This window comes from Metopolophium dirhodum, chromosome 5 (assembly GCF_019925205.1).
Source record: "Metopolophium dirhodum isolate CAU chromosome 5, ASM1992520v1, whole genome shotgun sequence".
Taxonomy (NCBI): Eukaryota; Metazoa; Arthropoda; class Insecta; order Hemiptera; family Aphididae; genus Metopolophium; species Metopolophium dirhodum.
Window position 1 is genome coordinate 38,304,230 of NC_083564.1, and position 10,695 is coordinate 38,314,924.

General features: G+C 29.1%; 1 long non-coding RNA gene across 1 annotated transcript; it reads left to right on the plus strand.

Annotated features, from left to right (window-relative positions):
* The first annotated feature begins 7,943 nt into the window (after nt 1-7,943).
* LOC132945928 (uncharacterized) lies at nt 7,944-8,992 on the plus strand. The gene is made up of 4 exons (XR_009664619.1): nt 7,944-8,064; nt 8,136-8,269; nt 8,365-8,649; nt 8,731-8,992. It is a non-coding gene; the product is annotated as an uncharacterized LOC132945928 (long non-coding RNA).
* The last annotated feature ends 1,703 nt before the right edge of the window (nt 8,993-10,695 follow it).

The window sequence follows — 10,695 nt, forward strand, 5'->3', positions numbered from 1 at the left end:
TTTAATAAATAGTTTTTCTGTTTAAGATTCTAGGCATTTTAGTTTGTACTTTGCAATGTGTATTCCTACATTTAATTTTTTTCAAAATTTTTTTTTGGTTTCCTAAAATGCATTTGCCTGCGGGCGCCAACACCCTCCTTCAATTTTTTTTTATGATTTAACCTCTGGCCAAATTTTTTAAACATTGACAATCTGGTACCTTTTGAATAATCCTTGTTTTATGAAATAAATATTTTAAATAGTTTTTTCTGTTGAATGTTCTGGGCATTGTAGTTTGTACTTTGTAATGTGTATTCCTACAGTTAATTTTTTTCAAAATTTTTTTTTGGTTTCCTAAAATGCATTTGCCTGCGGGCGCCAACACCCTCCTTCAATTTTTTTTTATGATTTAACCTCTGGCCAAATTTTTTAAACATTGACAATCTGGTACCTCTTGAATAATCCTTGTTTTATGAAATAAATATTTTAAATAGTTTTTCTGTTTAAGATTCTGGGCAATTTAGTTTGTAATTCGCAATGTGTATTCCTACACTTAATTTTTTTCAAAATTTATTTGTGGTTTCTTAAAATGCATTTGCCTGCGGGCACCAACACCCTCCTTCAATTTTTCTTTTAGTAATGTAATTCTAGTTGAATATTTTGTATTGACTTGAAAATTGATAACTTGGTGCCATATGAATAATCATTCTTTAATGAAATAAATATTTTAAATAGTTTTTCTCTTTGAGATTCTGGGCAATTTAGTTTGTACTTTGCAATGTGTATTCCTACAGTTAATTTTTTTCAAAATTTATTTTAGGTTTCCTAAAATGCATTTGCCTGCGGGCGCTAACACCCTCCTTCAATTTTTTTTTTAGTTATGTAACTCTAGTTGAATATTTTGTATTGACTTGAAAATTGATAACTTGGTGCCCTATAAATAATCATTCGTTTATGAAATATATATTTTAAATAGTTTTTCTGTTTAATGTTCTGGGCATTTTAGTTTGTACTTTGTAATGTGTATTCCTACAGTTTAATTTTTTCAAAATTTTTTTTTGGTTTCCTCAAATGCATTTGCCTGCGGGCGCCAACACCCTCCTTCAATTTTTTTTTTAGTAATGGAACTCTAGTTGAATATTTTGTATTGACTTGAGAATTGATAACTTGGTGGTCTATGAATAATCATTCTTTAATGAAATAAATATTTTAAATAGTTTTACTGTTTAAGATTCTGGGCATTGTAGTTTGTACTTTGTAATGTGTATTCTTACAGTTAAATTTTTTCAAAATTTTTCATTGGTTTCCTAAAATGCATTTGCCTGCGGGCGCCAACATCCTCCTTCAAGTTTTTTTTTATGATTTAACCTCTAGCCAAATTTTTAAAACATTGACAATCTGGTACCTCTTGAATAATCCTTGTTTTATGAAATAAATATTTTAAATAGTTTTTCTGTTTAATGTTCTGGGCATTGTAGTTTGTACTTTGTAATGTGTATTCCTACAGTTTAATTTTTTCAAAATTTTTTTTTGGTTTCCTAAAATGCATTTGCCTGCGGGTGCCAACACCCTCCTTCAATTTTTTTTTTTAGTAATGTTATTTTAGTTGAATATTTTGTATTGACAGAAAATTGATAACTTGGTGGTCTATGAATAATCATTCTTTAATGAAATAAATATTTTAAATAGTTTTACTGTTTAAGATTCTGGGCATTGTAGTTTGTACTTTGTAATGTGTATTCTTACAGTTAAATTTTTTCAAAATTTTTCATTGGTTTCCTAAAATGCATTTGCCTGCGGGCGCTAACACCCTCCTTCAATTTTTTTTTTAGTTATGTAACTCTAGTTGAATATTTTGTATTGACTTGAAAATTGATAACTTGGTGCCCTATAAATAATCATTCTTTTATGAAATATATATTTTAAATAGTTTTTCTGTTTAATGTTCTGGGCATTTTAGTTTGTACTTTGTAATGTGTATTCCTACAGTTTAATTTTTTCAAAATTTTTTTTTGGTTTCCTCAAATGCATTTGCCTGCGGGCGCCAACACCCTCCTTCAAGTTTTTTTTTATGATTTAACCTCTAGCCAAATTTTTAAAACATTGACAATCTGGTACCTCTTGAATAATCCTTGTTTTATGAAATAAATATTTTAAATAGTTTTTCTGTTTAATGTTCTGGGCATTGTAGTTTGTACTTTGTAATGTGTATTCCTACACTTAATTTTTTTCAAAATTTATTTTTGGTTTCTTAAAATGCATTTGCCCGCGGGCGCCAACACCCTCCTTCAATTTTTCTTTTAGTAATGTAATTCTAGTTGAATATTTTGTATTGACTTGAAAATTGATAACTTGGTGCCCTATGAATAATCATTCTTTAATAAATAGTTTTTCTGTTTAAGATTCTAGGCATTTTAGTTTGTACTTTGCAATGTGTATTCCTACATTTAATTATTTTCAACATTTTTTTTTTGGTTTCCTAAAATGCATTTGCCTGCGGGCGCCAACACCCTGCTTCAATTTTTTTTTATGATTTAACCTCTGGCCAAATTTTTTAAACATTGACAATCTGGTACCTCTTGAATAATCCTTGTTTTATGAAATAAATATTTTAAATAGTTTTTCTGTTTAAGATTCTGGGCAATTTAGTTTGTAATTCGCAATGTGTATTCCTACACTTAATTTTTTTCAAAATTTATTTTTGGTTTCTTAAAATGCATTTGCCCGCGGGCGCCAACACCCTCCTTCAATTTTTCTTTTAGTAATGTAATTCTAGTTGAATATTTTGTATTGACTTGAAAATTGATAACTTGGTGCCCTATGAATAATCATTCTTTAATGAAATAAATATTTTAAATAGTTTTTTCTGTTTAATGTTCTGGCTATTGTAGTTTGTACTTTGTAATGTGTATTCCTACAGTTACATTTTTTCAAAATTTTTTTTGGGTTTCCTAAAATGCATTTGCCTGCGGGCGCCAACACCCTCCTTCAATTTTTTTTTTAATAATGTAATTCTAGTTGAATATTTTGTATTGACTTGAAAATTGATAACTTGGTGCCCTATGAATAATTATTCTTTAATAAATAGTTTTTCTGTTTAAGATTCTAGGCATTTTAGTTTGTACTTTGCAATGTGTATTCCTACATTTAATTTTTTTCAAAATTTTTTTTTGGTTTCCTAAAATGCATTTGCCTGCGGGCGCCAACACCCTCCTTCAATTTTTTTTTATGATTTAACCTCTGGCCAAATTTTTTAAACATTGACAATCTGGTACCTCTTGAATAATCCTTGTTTTATGAAATAAATATTTTAAATAGTTTTTCTGTTTAAGATTCTGGGCAATTTAGTTTGTAATTCGCAATGTGTATTCCTACACTTAATTTTTTTCAAAATTTATTTTTGGTTTCTTAAAATGCATTTGCCTGCGGGCGCCAACACCCTCCTTCAATTTTTCTTTTAGTAATGTAATTCTAGTTGAATATTTTGTATTGACTTGAAAATTGATAACTTGGTGCCATATGAATAATCATTCTTTAATGAAATAAATATTTTAAATAGTTTTTCTCTTTGAGATTCTGGGCAATTTAGTTTGTAATTTGCAATGTGTATTCCTACAGTTAATTTTTTTCAAAATTTATTTTAGGTTTCCTAAAATGCATTTGCCTGCGGGCGCTAACACCCTCCTTCAATTTTTTTTTTAGTTATGTAACTCTAGTTGAATATTTTGTATTGACTTGAAAATTGATAACTTGGTGCCCTATAAATAATCATTCTTTTATGAAATATATATTTTAAATAGTTTTTCTATTTAATGTTCTGGGCAATTTAGTTTGTACTTTGCAATGTGTATTCCTACAGTTAATTTTTTTCAAAATTTATTTTAGGTTTCCTAAAATGCATTTGCCTGCGGGCGCTAACACCCTCCTTCAATTTTTTTTTTAGTTATGTAACTCTAGTTGAATATTTTGTATTGACTTGAAAATTGATAACTTGGTGCCCTATAAATAATCATTCTTTTATGAAATATATATTTTAAATAGTTTTTCTGTTTAATGTTCTGGGCATTTTAGTTTGTACTTTGTAATGTGTATTCCTACAGTTTAATTTTTTCAAAATTTTTTTTTGGTTTCCTCAAATGCATTTGCCTGCGGGCGCCAACACCCTCCTTCAAGTTTTTTTTTATGATTTAACCTCTAGCCAAATTTTTAAAACATTGACAATCTGGTACCTCTTGAATAATCCTTGTTTTATGAAATAAATATTTTAAATAGTTTTTCTGTTTAATGTTCTGGGCATTGTAGTTTGTACTTTGTAATGTGTATTCCTACACTTAATTTTTTTCAAAATTTATTTTTGGTTTCTTAAAATGCATTTGCCCGCGGGCGCCAACACCCTCCTTCAATTTTTCTTTTAGTAATGTAATTCTAGTTGAATATTTTGTATTGACTTGAAAATTGATAACTTGGTGCCCTATGAATAATCATTCTTTAATGAAATAAATATTTTAAATAGTTTTTTCTGTTTAATGTTCTGGGCATTGTAGTTTGTACTTTGTAATGTGTATTCCTACAGTTACATTTTTTCAAAATTTTTTTTGGGTTTCCTAAAATGCATTTGCCTGCGGGCGCCAACACCCTCCTTCAATTTTTTTTTTAATAATGTAATTCTAGTTGAATATTTTGTATTGACTTGAAAATTGATAACTTGGTGCCCTATGAATAATTATTCTTTAATAAATAGTTTTTCTGTTTAAGATTCTAGGCATTTTAGTTTGTACTTTGCAATGTGTATTCCTACATTTAATTTTTTTCAAAATTTTTTTTTGGTTTCCTAAAATGCATTTGCCTGCGGGCGCCAACACCCTCCTTCAATTTTTTTTTATGATTTAACCTCTGGCCAAATTTTTTAAACATTGACAATATGGTACCTCTTGAATAATCCTTGTTTTATGAAATAAATATTTTAAATAGTTTTTCTGTTTAAGATTCTGGGCAATTTAGTTTGTAATTCGCAATGTGTATTCCTACACTTAATTTTTTTCAAAATTTATTTTTGGTTTCTTAAAATGCATTTGCCTGCGGGCGCCAACACCCTCCTTCAATTTTTCTTTTAGTAATGTAATTCTAGTTGAATATTTTGTATTGACTTGAAAATTGATAACTTGGTGCCATATGAATAATCATTCTTTAATGAAATAAATATTTTAAATAGTTTTTCTCTTTGAGATTCTGGGCAATTTAGTTTGTAATTTGCAATGTGTATTCCTACAGTTAATTTTTTTCAAAATTTATTTTAGGTTTCCTAAAATGCATTTGCCTGCGGGCGCTAACACCCTCCTTCAATTTTTTTTTAGTTATGTAACTCTAGTTGAATATTTTGTATTGACTTGAAAATTGATAACTTGGTGCCCTATAAATAATCATTCTTTTATGAAATATATATTTTAAATAGTTTTTCTGTTTAATGTTCTGGGCATTTTAGTTTGTACTTTGTAATGTGTATTCCTACAGTTTAATTTTTTCAAAATTTTTTTTTGGTTTCCTCAAATGCATTTGCCTGCGGGCGCCAACACCCTCCTTCAATTTTTTTTTTAGTAATGGAACTCTAGTTGAATATTTTGTATTGACTTGAGAATTGATAACTTGGTGGTCTATGAATAATCATTCTTTAATGAAATAAATATTTTAAATAGTTTTACTGTTTAAGATTCTGGGCATTGTAGTTTGTACTTTGTAATGTGTATTCTTACAGTTAAATTTTTTCAAAATTTTTCATTGGTTTCCTAAAATGCATTTGCCTACGGGCGCCAACACCCTCCTTCAAGTTTTTTTTTATGATTTAACCTCTAGCCAAATTTTTTAAACATTGACAATCTGGTACCTCTTGAATAATCCTTGTTTTATGAAATAAATATTTTAAATAGTTTTTTCTGTTTAATGTTCTGGGCATTGTAGTTTGTACTTTGCAATGTGTATATATAACTTTGTTCCAGAATACAGTATATAATATATAGTGTATTATATATGGATACATTTACGACTTATGTTCAGTGCCGCAACAATAGGGTAAGCAAGGTATGCATTGCATTCCCTTGCTAGATTTTATGTTTAAATGATGGGCCCATCAACAAGAAAAAAAAATTAAATAAGTTTTTATTCGAAAAAAAATGGAAAATATACCTTCTATAATATATTGATATATTTTTTGATATGTTTTATTATTTTGATATTATTCGAAAAGCAAAAAATCAAACAATTAAATAATTGACATTTTTAGATTCTAGCGGAGCGGCGTATGTATTGAATTTATAATGATTTGTGTTTTTTTTCATTTTTTATTTTTTATTTATTTTAGATTCTGAGCGAAGCGATGAACGTATTGATTTTACAATGATGTGAGTTTTTTTTTATTTTTGTGTCCGTCATCACCTTTTAGGACAGTAAAAGTGCTTGGATTTTCTTTAACAGTATTTTTTCTGATAGGAAAGTGAATCTAGTTGGTACTTTGGGGGGTCAAAAGTAAAAATTTCCTAGTAGTTTTCAAAAGCGACGTGAAAAACAAAAGAAAAATTAAGGAAAAACGGGAATTTTTACGCAAAATCTGTTTTCGAGAAAATCGATTTTGGTTTTTGGTGTAACTCTAATACAAATGGCTGTAGGTATATGAAATTTCACCGAATGTTTATATTAGCATTTTCTATACACCATAAAATTTTCACTCTTTTTGAGCTGCTTACGGACATTGTCATTTTCAATTTTTTTAGTTTTTTTTTCTATAAAAATCAATAAAATTTTATCTGTTGAGTAAAAAAGATTGAAAATTTAATAGTAGGCTCCTAAGTTATTGTTTCAAAGGCAGATTTTTTATTTATAAGCATTTAAAGTTCAAATGTTGACAAAATACGGAAAACTCACGAAAATTAGCAAATTATTTTGAGTAGGTCTATTTCAATGGCCCCCCCACTTTCGAAATTCGAACTTCTGACCACGCCAAGCGTTTGTGCATTTTTTGTGCAGAAATTTGCACCAAGTCCAATCGTTTGTGCACAAAAACTGAAAGCTCTATCCCTAAAACAAAATGGGGGGGCCATTGAAACGGTAGCCCCCCCCCACATTGAATATTTGGATTTTTGAATGTGCCAAACGTTTGTACATCGTTTGTGCAGAAATGTGCACCAGGTCCCGACGTTTGTGCACAAAAACTCTCAGCGCCATCCAAAAAATAAAGTGGGGGGGGGGGGGCATTGAAACGATGAGACACCCTCTTTTTGGAAAATTGAAATTTTTAACGTGCCAAACATTTGTGCATCGTTTGTGCAGAAATGTGCACCAGGTCCCGACGTTTGTGCACAAAAATTCCCAGTGCTATCCAAAAAACAAAGTAAGGGGGGGGGGGCCATTGAAACGAGACACCCTCTTTTTGGAAAATTGAAATTTTTAAGGTGCCAAACGTTTGTGCATCGTTTGTGCAGAAATTTGCACCAGGTCCCGACGTTTTTACACAAAAACTTCCAGCGCTAACCAAAAAAACAAAGTGAGGGGTATTAACACAAGGGTCCCCCTTTTTTGAAATTTTAAATATTTGTCATATTAATAAATGTTGTTTACGTACCTAATAGGCTTAATAGAATTTTACTATTGCCATGTAAACGTATGACAAATAAAATCTTCAAATATTTTTAATTTATCAAGAAAGCATTATCTTGTTCTAATGTTTTTGATTTCAAAATTGTATGAATAAAAATACAGTTTTTTCTTTATGCATTTCTTTACTTTATATTTTATATTATATTTTGCTGATGAAAATGTGTTTATGGACAGGTACCTCAACTCGACGTTGCTGTATGTCCAGTCCAATAATGTAAGATATAATTCATTGTGTATATTTTAATACAATAAAAACATAGTAAAAAAATAATTAATAGACTATATTAATATAGTACCTACTTAATTAATTTGATATACCTAACCGTACCTATATACATATAAAAATATTATAATAATATATTATCCATGTTTGAATTCATTAGAACAATGGCGTATCAGACGTCGCTCCCAAACCGGTCGACATCCATCTGCATAACTGTGAGTTGAAAACGTCTATATTTAAAAATTGTTATAGTATAATATTTATCTAATAAATTAATTTTCTTTAGCATTCCGCAAGAATGAGCGGTATAGTTTGAAAACTTACCAAAGTTATCTGGTGGATGTCGATACGTTGGTGAGCAGCCGTCGCACATAGGTCTGATGTACCTATGGAAAGTTATTATTGGATCGGTCATAATAGGTATTACGTTGAGAAGTTATCTGTCCATAAACATATTTTCAGATTTGTAGGCCAATTCCGTTGCCATTTTTTAATCATTCTTTGTTTTTATTAAGGTTGAGGTGTAACAGCATTTTCGGGACTATTGTAATCCCCACTTCCAGGACTTTATCATACATACAGCCGACAGCCCGATGACCTACATTTTTGTGTATACCCTATGATGGCCGCGAAGTAACGATCACGTCACCGTTTATCAGATTGCCCAGTTTGAAAGAGTCTCCAACAATTTCATCGGATAGGTACGCCATAAACCGTGGCATAGCGTTGGGCCAGCATAATTTTGTCCGGATCAATATCTACAAAAATGACGTCCCAATTATTAGAAGCTAATAATATAGGTACTTAATATTTATTGTAATATAATATAATATTAAACTCATTATACCCATTATTACGATTAAGTATAAATAATATTACAGTGTCTTTGTCGAACAGTCAGCTGTACGAAGTTTCCGCTGTGCCACAAAACGGGTCGACGCCGGTCGCTGAACATGGGAAGTCCTCAAGTCCTCCCAGCATCGTATTGATGAATCAACAATATATCTTACATCTTACATCTATCATTGCAATCTTATAATTATTCACCTGAATGCATGTAATCCTGAATGTACAGTTAATTTATTACTACCCATCTACAAAATCAACACTGTATTAATAAACGATTCTGAGCGAAAACGGTCGTCAGCCTATGATATTACCAAGTATATTTGATGATATTATAGTGAATAAAGTAATTTATATATAACCTATTTACGTGGAATCTTGTTTTAAATTTTTAATCCTCAGCTACAAAAGTTGAACATTTTATACATTTTTAACTACAAAATAATTATTAAATTATAAATTTGATAAATGTTGTCAAAATTTGAACTTTAAATGCTTATAAATAAAAATTGAGCCTATGCATTTTTAATATTTTTTAACTGCTATTATAACGATATATCAGCAGCCTTATATTAAATTTTCACGCTTTTCTACCCAACGAATAAAATTTTATTGATATTTAAAGAAATAAAAACTAAAATAATTGAAAACTGACTATGTCCGTAAACAGCTCAAAAAGAGTCAAAATATTTTCAAAATTGTATGGTGTATAGAAAATTCTAATATAAACATTCAGTGAAATTTTCATGTATCTACAGTCATACGTTTTTTAATTACAACAAAATAAGAAAATCGTTACATGAGAAATCGAGTAAATATCAAATGTTGTAAAAATATGAATTTCAAACGTTCATAAAAGTTTAATTTGACTTTCTTGTAGAAATTTTTTTTTGATAAAGGTAGACAAACTTATGATTAATCTTATATTACATTTTCAAATCTTAGATTTAAAAAGAAAAATTTTTATGAATTCTCAACTCAAAATAATTTGCTAATTTTCGTGACTTTTCAGTATTTTGTCAAAATTTGAACTTTAAATGCTTATAAATAAAAACTGTGACTAATGATTTATAATTTTTTTCATCTGCCTTTGAAACAATAACTTAGGAGCCTTCTATTAAATTTTCAAGCTTTTTTACTCAACAGATAAAACTTTATTGATATTTAAAGAAAAAAAAACTAAAAAAATTGAAAACTGACAATGTCCGTAAACAGCTCAAAATAGTCAAAATATTTGGAAAATGTTATGGTGTATAGAAAATGCTGATATAAGCATTTAGTCAAAATTTAATGTACCTAGGGTCATTTGTTTTAGAATTGCACCAAAAACCAAAATCGATTTTTTCGAAAACGGACTTTGCGCAAAAATTTCCCGTTTTTCCTTTGTTTTTCACGTCGCTTTTGACAACTACTGGGAAAATTTTACTTTTGACCCCCCATAGTACCAACTAGATTCACTTTCCTATCAGAAAAGTTACTGTTAAAGAAAATTCAAGCACTTTTACTATCCTAAAAGGTAATGACAGACACAAAAAAAAAATAAAAAAAACACACATCATTGTAAAATCAATACATTCATCGCTTCCCTCAGAATCTAAAAAAAAAAATTGGAAGTGACTCTGCTGAACAGTAGGTTACAAGTGGGTGACTGTTATAGATAGTGTTAAATTTGAATTCAATGATATAATATCATAGTATACGAAAAACGATTTTAAGTGGATTATTTGAATTATTATTATTTGTTTATTATCGTATTTGTATATGATAATATATTTTAGACTTTTCAATTACCCACGAATAATATTTTGAAAATAGGCATATGTATATATTACAAGTAACAACGAATTAAGATCGATATTGCAAAAAATAATTGCCGGAAATCATTAGTTTTTAACTGAAAACGACAGGGATGTCTGAACTTGGCGGTCAGTCTTATTTTTAAGTTATATGTTTTATAACTAATTGAAATTTTTGGTATTTTCATATGTACCCGGTATACC